General features: G+C 42.1%; 1 protein-coding gene across 1 annotated transcript in view; it reads right to left on the bottom strand.

The window, feature by feature from the left end:
• The window catches only part of sema3b (sema domain, immunoglobulin domain (Ig), short basic domain, secreted, (semaphorin) 3B), an 88,596-nt gene extending 80,904 nt beyond the window's left edge, over window positions 1-7,692 (bottom strand). The window contains exon 1 of the mRNA XM_078254571.1: window positions 7,181-7,692. The gene's annotated coding sequence lies outside the window, so the exon portion shown is untranslated. The remainder of the gene's footprint in view (window positions 1-7,180) is intronic.
• Window positions 7,693-16,144: the final 8,452 nt, after the last annotated feature.

Raw genomic sequence — 16,144 nt, 5'->3', positions numbered from 1 at the left:
GACTCGATGCGATTAATTTTTTTATTTTTTATTTTACACTTCACTCAGCTTTGCGTCGTGCCTAACAGGCTACTATTTTGACCCTTTGCAGCACCGTTACTTATCAAGCTGCCACTTCCTCGTAACACATCCTGCTGCTGCAGGCTGCAGGACTGATGGAGAAAGACAGCAGCAATGAAATCCTGAATGGCGCTTTTTATTTTCCAAAACTCCCGGACGGCTCATAGACAAGTCGAAAGCCATATGCACATTGTGTAAAGCCGAATTAAAATATCACTGAAGCATGTCAAGCTTGAGCTACCACCTACAGAGCTAAGTATAGTAGTACAGTTAACGTGATGCTAGACCACCGGCCCTCGGGGGGCGGGGGAGAGACGAATGTTCGGAAATAAGAGGTTGCTGTGGCCCGCAGTACAGGTTAGTTTGACCAGCGGGCAGCAGCGGTAGCCGGAGCGGGCAGCAGCGGTGGCCGGAGCGAGCAGCAGCAGCTGCGGTGGCCGGAGCGAGCAGCTGCAGCAGCTGCAGCGGGCGATCACTGGGGGACATCCTCAGCGGTAAAACGCAAACGGGATTTTACCACATCTGCTGTCGTAAAGGTCTTTTCGCCCACTGTATAGTACTGAGTTAGCGTTACCGGGAGGTCATATAGTTGCAATGAATGTTTTCCTCAGACAGAAAATCATTCATTTACAATAAGAGAATACGTTACAGATACATTGTTGCATTTCAAGTGTTGCATACGGTAACCTACAGTCATGTGAAAAAATTAGGACACCCATGCTAAAGTTGACTAAAAAGAGGAATAAAAAATCATCTTTTGGAAATTGATCTTAATGCCTTAATTAAAAAAATGAGGAAAAATACAATCTTTAACGACACCAATTTTCTTTGTGAATGAATAATGTATCGTAAATAAATAAATGTTTTTCCTTAAAATACAGTGGGCATAAGTAAGTACACCCCTATGTTAAATTCCCATAGAGGCAGGCAGATTTTTATTTTTAAAGGCCAGTTATTTCATGGATCCAGGATACTATGCATCCTAATAAAGTTCCCTTGGCCTTTGGAATTAAAATAGCCCCACATCATCACATACCCTTCACCATACGTAGAGATTGGCATGGGGTACTTTCCATAAAATCATCTCTCAATGCAAATCAAACCAGCTATTAGGCTAACTGAAATAAATTAAATTAAATGATTTATTTAAAATGTAATAACAATAACTTTTAACAACAACTTTTATTACCAGTCATTTGCTGTTGAACGACAAAAAAAGCAACACTAGATGGCAGAGGGTATTTTACAAAAACCTTGAACTTAACACAAGCTTACAGAGCCATACTCAAACGCAACACTAAGTCCTGTCTGTGTCCATGCTGTCTCAAGTGCAGCGAGTCTCTTCTGTGTCTTTAGCTGCAGACTGTTGTATGTACCGTAGATGGAATCCTTTTCAGTGAAATACAGTTACACTTTACACCGTTTAGCTGTCAGCATTTTAACTGTGTTTAAGTCAGCTAACGTTACTAGCTAACTGCAGGCTAACGTTACCTGCTGAGTAATATTAGATAGCGTCATACCCTGGGCTGTTTAAAAATTGCATTGTGATACTTTTTTTTTTATCTCAACCGGTTGTAATCTTTACACATTTAAATCAATTTTAACTGATTCACAATGCATCATTACATCCCTATTTATAAGTGTAAAGAGGAACACTACATTATGTTAGTATTACCAAGTAATGTTACATTCAGGTAAAAATGCTCATCTGTTGTTGCTTGATGGGCTTGAGTTTATTTTGCTTTCCGTATATATATATATATGGGCTGTCAATCGATTAAAAAATGTAATCTAATTAATTACATACTCTGTGATTAATTAATCGAAATTAATCGCATCCATAATTAACGGTGCCTGAACCGATACTTTTTCAGAAAGTAAAAAAAGAAAAAAAAAGGGTACTAAACAACAGTTGGTGACATTAAAGAACAGCTTGTTTATTGGCCATATGGTCAAAATTAAATGATTTAATAATAATGTATAACAATAACTTATTTCACTAGTAAATTGCTGTTGAACGACAAAAACAACAACCAGATAGGAAAAGGACATTTACAATAACTACAAATGCACCACGAGGGTGTAGTTTACCAGTTTCATTGAACGCACTGGCTGAGTTTTTTTTGGGGGGTTTTTTGTTTGTTTTTTCACCGGCTGTGTTGTTTCTCCGACGGCAGCTGCAGATTGTTAGATCCCGGTGTTGAATCCTCTACAGTAAACAGTGTAAACAAAATTTACACTGTTTAGCATTAGCTGTCAGCATTTTAACCGTGTTTAATCCAGCTACTAGCTAGCAGTAGGCTAATGTTAGCTGCTGTCGAGTATAGTGTTAACTAGCGTCACATGCAGCGGGGTTTGTGTTTCCTGTAACGTCTGTTTCAGAGCATCAGAGAGAAGCGCAGACATACAGTCAGGTCCATAAATATTGGGACATCAACACAATTCTAATCTTTTTGGCTCTATACACCACCACAATGGAGTTGAAATGAAACGAACAAGATGTGCTTTAACTGCAGACTTTCAGCTTTAATTTGAGGGTATTTACATCCAAATCAGGTGAACGGTGTAGGAATTACAACAGTTTGTATATGTGCCTCCCACTTTTTAAGGGACCAAAAGTAATGAGACAGATTAACAATCATAAATCAAACTTTCACTTTTTAATACTTGGTTGCAAATCCTTTGCATTCAATTACAGCCTGAAGTCTGGAACGCATAGACATCACCAGACGCTGGGTTTCATCCCTGGTGATGCTCTGCCAGGCCTCTACTGCAACTGTCTTCAGTTCCTGCTTGTTCTTGGGGCATTTTCCTTCAGTTTTGTCTTCAGCAAGTGAAATGCATGCTCAATCGGATTCAGGTCAGGTGATTGACTTGGCCATTGCATAACATTCCACTTCTTTCCCTTAAAAAACTCTTTGTTGCTTTCGCAGTATGCTTGGTCATTGTCCATCTGCACTGTGAAGCGCCGTCCAATGAGTTCTGAAGCATTTGGCTGAATATGAGCAGATAATATTGCCCGAAACACTTCAGAATTCATCCTGCTGCTTTTGTCAGCAGTCACATCATCAATAAATACAAGAGAACCAGTTCCATTGGCAGCCATACATGCCCACGCCATGACACTACCACCACCACACTTCACTGATGAGGTGGTATGCTTTGGATCATGAGCAGTTCCTTTCCTTCTCCATACTCTTCTCTTCCCATCGCTCTGGTACAAGTTGATCTTTGTCTCATCTGTCCATAGGATGTTGTTCCAGAAATGTGAAGGCTTTTTTATATGTTGTTTGGCAAACTCTAATCTGGCCTTCCTGTTTTTGAGGCTCACCAATGGTTTACATCTTGTAGTGAACCCTCTATATTCACTCTGGTGAAGTCTTCTCTTGATTGTTGACTTTGACACATACACCTACCTCCTGGAGAGTGTTCTTGATCTGGCCAACTGTTGTGAAGGGTGTTTTCTTCACCAGGGAAAGTATTCTTCGGTCATCCACCACAGTTGGCCATGGAACAGCTGAGCAGCCAATTGTCCCATTACTTTTGGTCCCTTAGAAAGTGGGAGGCACATATACAAACTTTTGTAATTCCTACACCGTTCACCTGATTTGGATGTAAATACCCTCAAATTAAAGCTGAAAGTCTGCATCTGTCCCATCAGGGATTTGTTTAATTTCAACTCCATTGTGGTGGTGTATAGAGCCAAAAAGATTAGAATTGTGTCGATGTCCCAATATTTATGGACCTGACTGTATATATATTTTAACAGCAACTTTCAAATAAAGGGCAAGTATCATGTTTGTTTTTTTAATCAGAAGAATTGAAAAAGAAAACAATAATTAAAAACTAAAATAAACTAATCAAAGTTTGATGCTAACAACATTATGCTTTTTATTTAAATGAGGGAACAACCTCCACTAGCGTCTGTTCCCTCTGGATATATGGGAAAAGTCAATATTTAAAGATAGCAGAGACACTCATTAAATATTTCAAACAAAGGAAAACTGACATTGCTGCCCAGTCTCTCTCTCTCTCTCTCTCTCTCTCTCTCATCATTTCTATGTGGCTTATCTTCACTCAAGACTTCATACACCAATAAAGAGAAAAAGGACAAATAAGAAGCCAACTAGCTAATAGACCAGCACTGACAGTCCAAGAGAATATATTTATCCTGTTGTCTATACAGTATGTATATGCACTTATTATGTACCATACTCTCCTAAATCATTTGTTTTCTACTTTCTGCTGAACTGGTAGATATTTCAGGCTGCAAAAAGGGTTAACAGGAAGGTTAATAGGTTTTCCCACAGAGGAAGGGTTGAGATGGGGGTTAATGGGTTTTAAGGTGTGGCAGTGGATCAGTGTATAGCACTGTAACCATAAAGTTACCTTTGTGGTCAATTCATCACCAGGCAATCAGCAGACCCACCTTGAACCCACAGGAGTTGTTAGGTTAAATAAATGTTCACTTTGCTGGTCTCTGATGTCAAATGATTGAACACACTTGAAGAATGAATGCAACCTTTGACCACGTGGTGAAAGCTATTAAACGTATGCTGTTCTAAACACTCTGCCTGTCTGTCCTGGGAAAATCTTCTGACGAACCGGAAGTGATGTGTTTTAAATTTGCATCAGCCGTAGTGTGTATGGAATAAGAGCTAGGAAATTAGCATGATCAGCAATACATCTACAGACATCAAGAACATGCCGGATGAAAGGAGAATGTCCTCTCCCTAAAAAACACCCACATAAGTTGTTTGTCCAAGCAGCAATTAGGTACGATGCACATTTACATTTAAGGTGGCAGTGCTTTTTCTTGGATGTAGTAATTATGACGGGAGCAAAGCAGGAAATAAGGTGACAAAGTATAAGAGTCACATTTCATGTTCAATGTTGCAGCTATTTATCGAAGCTAGTTAGCTTTGGTTAGTAAGCAACCTCTTCAAAATCATGATGCCATTGCCATACTTGTCATAAAATTTATATTTTGTGTTCATTGAAGTTTGCTACTTCACTAATTTGCACTTTATATTTTAAACATATTTAGCCTAATTGTTAACTGCAATGTACAATCTGTCATGTCATCAATGGATGACAAGTTGAGGATCTTAATCTTGATTTGAGTTGCTCCTTCTATGTCCAACACTTCTCAGATTTTGTTGGATGTGAGCACATTTAGCTTTTTTATCCTACATCACAAGTAGCCATCAAAAGATAATGTCACAAACAGTCTTAAAAGATACCCAAGCAGAGATGAGGAGCAGCTACAGACGTCTGGTAAACTCACTTCTCCCTAACTCCACAAAGAAGATTTTCATTTTGGAACTTGTAGTCTTTAGACCCAACCAACGCTGACTTAAATTATATCACTTGAGGACATTTATCAGAATCTACACAGCTCCCTCTGGAGCCATTAAAGGCTTTATACAACTTTCTTTGACCTGTAAGACTTTGATGTGTAAAAAAAGATTGCTCTATGTCAAAACAAATTCTCAAATCTTCACTGTAATAAGCCATTCAGTAAGAAAACCTGTTCACGAAAATGCATTAATTGATGCTTACAATCGCTGTCAAGTGGAGGTTTCCATTATAACCATCAAGACATGTAAGTAAGCTGTAACTAAACACCATCTCAGTAGCGACCAAGATGAAAGACCTCAGTGTATGACCACATATTAACACAACACAAGAAAACGATCATGTAACACCTTGTTGGACCATTCACTGCACACTGAACACACCTTACTGCAAAGGTAAATTAAGGGTTAATGTGTGGTTCAATGGTATGGTAATGGAAGGGTTAGTGTAGGTTAGGGTGGGTCTGGGGTGGAGGGGTTATAAAGATCAGAACGACCTGGGATTACAAGCCTGAATAGGTGAAATGACAGACAAAATGCACACCTGTGAGTTTGAAAATACATATTCACCCACTCACACACAAAACATGCTGGTGATAGCTAAAAAAAGAATATGCTGATACTACAAATAGCATAAAAGAGTACAGATATTTAAAGCTTTATAAAAGGCAGATGGATTGTCATAAAGAGGATGAAGAAGAGAAAAAAGAGGGGTGGGAGAAAGGATGAGAGCAAGGCAGAGTGGCATGGGATAAGCCTCTGTCATTAGTTGTGGGATTTCAGCAAAAACCTGCAGAAAAGGCAGCAGTAAATGAGATTAGGGAACAAAAGTAGCAGAGTGTGGTAGGATGGAGAGTAAAGGGAGGAGTGGAGGGATGAGCCACACAATAACCGCAGGTGTAAAAGGACCAAAGACTTCTAATCTTCTTCAGTCCACTGTTTTTGTTTTTTTGTTTTTTTTATTCACCACTGATTTATAGTCTGGTAAAATCCATATAATGCTTTGTGCTTCTGAACCTTGCACAACAGCTTTTAAAAGCAAAAACTGGTCACATTTCAAAGCTATAGTATGTACGCAGACCTCATTATGTTCCCAAGTTGAAAACATAACTTCAGTGTGACTAACCAATGGCAACTAAAAAAGACAGATTCTCTGCAAAAGCAATAATAATTCCCTCTAAATCCCCCACTTCCACTGTGGACCATCAGGAAATAAAACATCCAAGACACACATTCCCCCATATGCACACAAACTCTTTCAACATCCCTTCCCTTTTCCTGATTTATGCTCAGATGAATCACCCACTGATCAAATCCAATCAAAGGTAACAAACCCACAAAATGTTCTCACGTGCTCCCAAAATCTACACTCCTTCTGTCCAGCCATACTATTATGTTAGTTAAGGAAATGACCCTAATTATCAACATAGATATGATACCACAAATACAGCAGAGTTGACACACATACAGAGTAAGTCCAACACAAGCACATACACAAGGTATTCCCCAGCTTCAGTATTAATTCAAGAAACTGAAACCATACCACTTTTTTGGCTCAGTTATCAAGAACCATTGAATAGATAAATATAACAGATCATCACTCTCACATTTAAACTTGTACCCCAGCGCACAAACTACTTCCTACATCTGCTGCCTGTTAAATGAAAACCTCTAATAAATGTGTACTAATCTGGCCATAGATCCTCTTGGCAGAAAAGACAAAGACAGATATTGGAGCTACTGTCAAAAAATTGAAACCTCACCTTCATCAGCAGTTTCCTCTGCCTGTGTCCCGGTTCAGTCCTCAGCCCCTCCTAGTCACTTCCCCCTTTGGCAGGTGCCATCATGGTCAAATAGTCCACAGGAAAGGGCTCTAATGTCCTACGTCTCTTTCTTATACTCCCTCTCTGTGTCCTGTTGAGATTTGGATCACCATGAGAAAAGCAGCATGCGTGTGTGTCAGTGTGTGTGTGTGCACAACTCCAAAGGTCCTGGAATTCCTGAGTCCTGCGCTAAAGAGCGAGCGTGGTTAAGCTCTATCTCTGTGTGTGTCTCTCTCTCTGCACTCCTTTTCTTTTTCCTCTCGCTCCCGGCCAGGCAAAGAGGAGGGGAAGACAGTCAGAGGGTGGGACGGAAGACAGAAGCTGCTTTCAGCCAACTCTTTCTCTATCTCTTCTTTCTCCCTCTCTGTCCTTCTCTCTGCTTCTCTGTCTTTTTTCTTAACTTTTTAGTGGTTCTCTTTTGGCTTGTTCTCTGTGACAGATACTGTTTCACTGCTCAGCAAGGCGTGAAAGCAAAGCTCTCTCTATCACACACACACACACACCCCCTCCTCTTTCTTTCAACGGCACGCCCTCTTCCACAGTCCAGAGGTAAAGTCATTCCCTCGCTGTGTCACCCAGCCCCAGTGTCTTTCTCCTGCTATTATGATTCAACATGCTTCATCACCAAAGATTCAGTACTGCGTGGGTCTATGTGTCTGTGTTTTTTTAGGGATCCAGCAAACCCTGATAAAGATCAGGGTGAGACTGGGATAAGGATGTACTTAACACTTGGATTTAGTTTCAGTTTGAAGTTCCTTCACAAAGTTCACACATTTTATTAAATGTCAACTCATCCATGAGTTTATTGTTCAACACAGAAGGTGTTTTAAGAAACGTCTATTCTGTTCCCATGAGTTGAAAAAACATAAATTGATACAAATGGTTGAGTTCAAGGCAGGGGCGCCGCCAGGAATTTTGGGCCCCATGACAAAATAAAATTGGGCCCCCTCTGCGCAGCTGTTGTCACATCTCTAGAACCTAACTGTCCCATCAAAAGCTTGACATAACTAATTAAAGGCTTGCAACTGTCTTGCTTCTTGTAGTTCAATACAGTTAATATTGTCTGTATCTTACATGCAGGCTCAGGTAAGCTACTCACTGTTTCCAACTGTCCAGCATCCAGTACAGACAGTAGGTTATTTATTTTTTTATTTCATAATGATCATTATGTGAGAAAATAATTGTTATTAATGTGTTTGAATTTCTGTCATTAATAAATATTTTATGCAACGGTAAAAAGAGCAAGAGAGAGAGAAATCCCCATAGACTCCCTGCAATGATGCTAACTGGCATGTCATTGAACACAATGTTGCTCACCTTCTTCACTGGGACAGGGAGGGGCACAGTTAGGGGGAGACTGGGGTGCTGCTGACTCATCTGTTAAGTCTGCTAAAGGAGCAGGGACAATGATTTAATATGAATATCTTGCATTTCCCTGCACTGATTAAATGGTGATTAAATGTAGGCTAACACTAGTCTGTAGCTAGCTAGCTTATTTCACTATGGACATTAAGCCAACAGGTTAATACCACTCAGACTATAGGCTACCCACCTTTCTTGGTTAAAAACTGGGTTACAGTTTGACACCCTTTCCTTTGTCTTTCCTCTCTCTTTTCTCTTTCCTTTTTTGAAAACCATATTTTGATGTAACGTTACTTGGCAACATTGTGGTCACTGTAGTTCTGGCGCATCTACTAACTAAACACCGTCACTGAGTGCGCTAAGGCAGGACCAAACCATTTCATGCAGATACAGGGGGTTGGTTGGTCAATATGGATGTTTACTTTTTGGTCAATGGGGATATTTAACTTTTACTGCCAAAAACAAGTAAAAACAAAGATCATTTTTATTATATTTGAAATATATACTGAATGATGCTGTTTTAATAATTTTATATTAGTTTTTACCTATTTTTTGGAGCCCCTGTCAGTCATGGGCCCTTGGAGTTGTCCTAACTTTTCCCCCTATACGGCGCGCCTGATTCAAGGCTCGGGCCTTAATAATCAAGCCCTCAACCTTGATTATATTTGCCCTTTTCACTTCTGCTTTGCAACTTATTGGAAAAAAAGGAGCAGGGACGCTTTTGTAGCATGCGTTTCTCTTGTCTCAATGAAGAGGAACAATAATGAGCTTTGAGCATGAAACTTCAATAGCTTCTCTAAATCCTGCACTGTCTGGGAAAACCTGGGTGAGTTTGATGGTACAACCTATTTTCTTCCCTTCAGCCATAAAAGGTCTCCCAATTCAAAAGTTTACTCTAGAGAGTGGGGGTTAAATGTATTGGGGGCTAACACTCCTGATGCGGTGGTCAATCCACAAATGGTAAACCTCATTGCCAGCCAACAACGCTGATATTGGAGGACTCTGCAACACACTGGAATGTGCTCAGTGAAAAGGTTTTTCAAAGTCAAATACTGACTTTTAAATTCTCCCTTTCTAAAATCTCTGCAATTGGTTAAGGTCAGGGAAAGATTGTGTTATAGCAAATAAATTATGGCATGGTGAGGTTTGTGCAAATATAAATTAGATCAGATTAGGGTATGGTTGAGGTTAGGCAGCTAAGGGGTAAGGGAAAGATTGTGATTACGGTTATTAAGAAGGCAAACATTAATTGTGGGTCTGTAATGGGACACATGTGATTTCCAGCATGAAAGCCATGGCCCACAACATTCCCATCCACCACCTCTTCACCCTTACTTTCTGCCATGCTCCATATAGAGCATACTGCTTCTTGCATTTGCACTCAGAGGCACTGGACGTAAATCCTAGTTATACCCGACAGAAATGGTTTCCCCTAATTCCATAGTGGAGTTATTAAAAAATGTTTGGGGATCACTCTAAACTGAGGACAGGTTCAAAATAAGAAATGGGGTGGCGATCACACCACCAAGTGACCGTGACTCCTCGTAGGGCTTGTTGGTGAACTGCCATAGCCAGGGAGGCCAACTGTTCTCTAGCCCGCCCAAAGATGCACATACGTAGATTGTCACGGTTTATCAGGAAAGTCTTGCACCAAAATGTAATTTTAGAGGTGATTTATTAAACAAAAATGAAGTACATACCAAAAGAGTCCAGAAAGCAACAGGCAAAAAACTAATTCCAGAACAGAATCTCAAAAACTGGAACTCAGAGACGAAAGGTAGACTCCAGACACAAACAAACTCACAGAACACAGCAACAGAATACAATGAACCGACAAGAGACAAAGACAGAACAGAGACTAAATAAACCAGGTAAAGAGGACTAACAAGGGACAGGTGACACTAGGCTGGGCAAACAGGTGAAACAAATAAGACAAGCACAAGGGCGGGAAACTAAAGACAGGAAGTAAACTAGACAAGACAGAAAACAGATTTCAAAATAAAACCGGGAACCGAAACTCAACCCTCCCCCCCACAAGGGACAGATTCCAGACGTCCTAAAAACAAACCGAACAAAAGTCAACCCAAGGAGGGCGGAGGGGGACCGGAGGAGGGACGAACAGAGGAACAAAAAAGTTTAACTGGGCTAGGAACTGGGGACAAAGGCCGTGGAGAGCAGGGCTGCTGACAGCAGCGAAGACGGATCCCCACTGGCGGCCAAACAGGCCATCGCAGATCCTCAGGCAGTCGAGCAGGACGGGCGAAGGCAGAGTCCATCAGGTGGCTGAGCAGGATGGTGAAGGTGAAGCCCCTCAGGAGGTCGAGCAGGTCGTCGAGGACTCTCAGGAGGCCAGCGACAGGCGAGATCCCCCTCTGGAGGCCAGCGGCGAAGGCAGCATCCCTCAGGCGGACAAGCAGGACGGCTCAGTCTGAATCCCTCGGGAGACCTGGCGGGCCAGCGAAGGCTAAACCCCTCTGTGGGCTGGAGACAGGCGACGGGTCAGCTGCGCTGGAGACAGGCGACGGGTCAGCTGCGCCAGTGTCTGCCAACAAGGTAACAGGAACAGGAGTTGGTGGGTCCGCCGACAAGGTAACTGAAACAGTCACAGGAATCAAGGAAACAGGATCAGGAACAGGCAACAGGATCAGAAGTCGGCAAATGCACCGACAGGGTAACTGGAGCAGAAGTCGGCCAGACTACCAGCAAAATACAGGGGGCAGGAGTCGGTCGGACCGACAACAAAGGCAAAGTCTCTGGGACGCCGGAGACGTCTCAGGGGTACCGGGGAAGGGCATAGTCACTGGGACAGTCTCAGGGACGCCGCAACCCGGCAAAGTCACTGGGTCGCCGGAGACCGACAAAGTCACTGGGACGCTGGTTAGGCAAGACTCTGGGAGAACGGTCATCAAAGACTCTGGGAGAGTGGTCCGCTCAGGCACGCTGGTCCGCTCTGGCACGCTGGACAGTGAGGACTCTGGACTGAAGAGCGGTTGAAGCGGAGAATGGTATCGGGACCCATTACGACCACGTCCTCTCTTGCGGTCTCCGCGGTTTAAACTGGTCAGCTCTGGAACACTGATCAGCTCTGGCTCGCTGGACGGCACGTGCTCCGGTCCGCTGGGACGACACGTGTCTCGGTCCGCTGGACGACACGTGCTCGGTCCAGCTGGACGACCACGTGCTCGGTCCGCTGAGCGACACGTGCTCGGTCCGCTGGACAGCAAAAACGCTGGCTTGCTGCACAGCACGGGCTCTGGACAGCCTACCAGCGAAGCGATCCGGGGTAAGAGGTTGTACACGGCGTCGGGGACCATGTCGACCACGTCCCCTCTTACGGCCTCCACGGCTCCCAGAAAAGATAGCCAGGTGGGTACCTTCATAGGACTGATGTTGGTCGGGGGTACTCACTGACCACGTTGCAGGCTTGTTGCAAACTCAGTAAAGGAGATAGCTGACTGCTAGAGGGCTGGAGAGAAGATAACCTGTTAGCCTGTTGAGATGAAAGCTCACAGCCAGGGGTCTCTAGGAAGTCTTGAATCCACTCAGGCAAAGAGCTCCTGAGCCAGGGCCGAGTGGATACCTTAGAACTGCCTGTTTAACCTCCCAACTAGGTGCTCTCTTCCACTCTCCAAAAACACACGAGTGTAGGCCAAATCATAAAGTTCATCCTCTAAATATTCCGCTGGGTCCGCTCATGGTCGGTTCATTCTGTTACAGTTTGTCAGGAAAGGCTTGCACCCAAATGCAGTTTTAGAGGGTGATTTATTAAACAAAAATGAAGTACATACCAAAAAAGTCCAGAAAGCAACAGGCAAAAAACTAATTCCAGAACAACAGAACAGGATCTCAAAAACTGGAACTCAGAGACGAAAGGTAGACTCCAGACACAAACAAACTCACAGAATACAATGAACCGACAAGAGACAAAGACAGAACAGAGACTAAATAAACCAGGTAACGAGGACTAACAAGGGACAGGTGACACTAGGCTGGGCAAACAGGTGAAACAAATAAGACAATCACAAGGGCGGGAAACTAAAGACAGGAAGTAAACTAGACAAGACAAGGGAGAAAACAGATTTCAAAATAAAACAGGAAACAGAACATAACAGAAACTCACAATCATGACATAGATACTGCTTTGGCTGCTGCTGTTCATTGGACATTGGGACGGACATGCCACGCCTCCTGATGCATGTATGTCTAGCGAGGCAGGAAGTCTATCCACAATTAAAATCATAATTTCTCGCTGAATTTCCAACTGATTTTCAAGTGGTTTGCTTTGTTACAAATGATTGTATGTATGTATGATACAGGCTACTTGGTAAAATTAAAAATGCGGGTTTTCAAGACAAAATAGCTAATCTTGTGTAGATAATAACAGTATGCAGCTTAATATAATTTAAATAGGTGGGTTGTAGAAATATTCACCCCCGGTACAGTTGTCATAAAGCGGGAAAGTATGGATTTTTTAACATGGGGATCCATGGGGATTGATTTGCCTCAAGTGGTCACTCGAGGAACTGCAGTTCAGCCCCAGAGCTGCTGCTTCAATAACACTTATTACAAACATAATTTTCAGCATCTTAGTGAGATATTACTAATTACCTAAATAAAATATACTTCACCTGACACAAGCAAGCACTAACTTAATTCAGTATTAGGACAGTCAATTAACTTCATGTTAGCTTAAAAAAAAGATTAATGTTACCTCTTGTGATATTAAATTTAAATCTATATAGCCCGCCGGTAATGTGAGTAGTAGCTAGTCAATCACAACAGCTAACTTCAACCTTTTGTTCACCATAGCACACCTTTGTGTTCAACAGAGTTATTGAAGAAGGAAAATAACGTTCTCAGAGTTAACGATCTCGCTAATGATCAGTTGGAAAACTTGTTACCTTAGCTTGACCGCTAACAGGACAATAAGTTTGTGGATGATGTGCTGTTGGTCAACAATGTTAATTTGCATGTCTCCCAGTTCACCAAAGTTGGAAGTTGCCCACTTATGAGGCAGTGTCTTAGTCAACAGTATATTACTTACACACCTGTTAATGATTTACTTATAAGACATCGACACTCTAGAGCAAAGTACTGTAATATGTATATGAAAGTAAATCAATGAGAGAGACAGACAGAGGGAGAGACTGAAATCAAAAGAGACAGACACAGATCCACACTCATGCAGGTACACACATACACACACAAACACCTGCTGATGGATTGTCATGTATGCAAACACACACACACACACACACACACACACACACACACACACACACACACACACGCACACACAAACACACACTGTGTGCCGTCTGTCTGGCGTCTAGCTGGCACCATTCAGACGGCCATCTCTAGAGGCTGCAGAAGCCAATCACAACTGCCAGTCAGCAGCTTTCATTATTACACACATATACACATACACGCTAGGTCCCTGGGAGTGTGTGTGTGTGTGTGTGTGTGTGTGTGTGTGTTGTGTGTTGGTTTTACAGTGAAATAGAGCAGAAAACATTGACATAAAATAAAATTACAGGAAACAGAAAGAAAATAAACACTACAGTAATAAAGTGGTATCAACAGATAGCTGCTGTTGTCAGTTTCTGCTGTAAACAATTTTAATCCAACTGTGCTGACTTAAGCGGCATTATAGTCTAACAGTTATTATGGTCATTATGTAGCACTCAGACCACCAAGCAGTGACCTGGAGACCAGTTCATTTCTACATTGTTTTCTACAAATTAAACTGCTAGTTTTTCTATCAACCCCTTCCCATCATCATTTTATTCAAGAGACTGCACCATTGCTATTCATGTTTTATTCATAGGGCTCTTTTTCACTTTTATTTAAAAAAATTGATATAAAAAATTAATGATACAAGATCCTGGTGAAAATTGGATTTTAAAAATCTAATTTGCTTTGGTGAACCTTATATAAAATCATGTAGGATTTCTGTTGGCCATTTACCATTTTGATTTAAATATTTTTTTCTATTTTCCATGGAACAATTAGCCTTTCTTTATCAGTGGTTTCATTTGTAGGTGGAAATTATAAATCTCTTACAATTAACTATGTTTTAACAAAAAAGTATGCAAATAATTATAAAATATTGGCCTATAAGAAGAATCCTCAAAGGACCTGCCCACCTCTCCTCCACCATGGTTTCCATCTTCTTGGTGGGTTTGTTGTTTGTTTAATTCCTTCCTTCCGTCCTTCTCTTTCTTTCCTTAGCACATGTGCACTTCAAGCGTGTGTGAATGAGGTTTCTTTTCACATAAAATGATACCTGACACCAGACACAAAGGCTGATAAGCCTGCAAAACACTCTCACAATGTCACAAACCGGACATAAGCGTGAACAAATGTCACGCTGTGCTGATAACATCAACATCTCCACCACTGAGCCGGCCCATAATTTCCATTGCAACAACAGAAACACACACACACGCACACGCGCACACGCGCACGTGCACACGCACACGCATCTGCTGTCCATCGTTTCCCTCTTGTAGCTTGTGAGTACTTGAACCTTTTTTTGTGCTGGTGCCTTGTGAATTTTTGTGGTTTATAATTTATTTATCAGTTATTGATTTGGTATGCCTACTACACCAGCACACACACACACACAAACGCCATCTACAACCCCTTTCGCTCCCATTTTCATTCACACAGAAACAGGGAGGCATGTGTAATGCAAATTCTTGTTTCTCTCGTTCTCACACACACACACACACACACACACACACACACCCCTGTTGCCCCTTTCTTCCATCACAGCTAACCTTTACTCAGAGAATCCTGTGGTTTTCCTTTCTATTCCTTCTACCTTTATCTAAAATGTCCTCCTCCCATTTTAATCCTTCCATCCATCATCCCAATTTATTCTCATCCAACTCTTCTTTTCTTTTTCACCCAACCGTTATTTCATCCCCTCCCTTCCTCCCTCTCTTCTCCGTTGATCCCTCCATCTTTACAGTAATCATTCACTACCTCCCTAATCCCTGTCTCTGTTCCTCCTTGCTTCCAATTAGTCTTCGGTTCTTTTATCCTCTCTTCCATCTATCCCTATTTCCCTCCATTTTTCTGTTCATGCACCCCTCCATGCCAGTCTTGTCCACATTTTCATCATTAGTACCATTTTCCCTCATTTTCTCTCCATTTGTTCTCCCTTTCTTTCTTCTACTCCCCACCAAACATTGCCCCTGCACCCCTCTCTCCCTCCCTCCCTCTATCCTTCCGTCTCTATTCTCTGTTTGTTCAAGGCCTCTTTTAACGAAGCCAGTCTCCTCCCAAGTCTCAACAGGCTATTGTCAATACTGACGTCTGGCCTCACAAACACAGACACATGCATGCATGCACACACGCACGCACGCACACACTGAGACTCATGCGTAAGCATGAACACACAAACCCACAGACTCATAAACGTGCACATGAAAGTACACATGGCTCTCTGTAAAGGTCTCCTCTTCTGTCATTTGTCCTGTCCTCTAATCGCTCAGCTTAGCCTTTCTCACTCCCTCAATACACACGTACAGAACA

Source organism: Sander vitreus, chromosome 7 (genome assembly GCF_031162955.1).
Source record: "Sander vitreus isolate 19-12246 chromosome 7, sanVit1, whole genome shotgun sequence".
Classification (NCBI taxonomy): Eukaryota; Metazoa; Chordata; class Actinopteri; order Perciformes; family Percidae; genus Sander; species Sander vitreus.
This window is presented reverse-complemented; position numbering and strand designations above follow the sequence as displayed.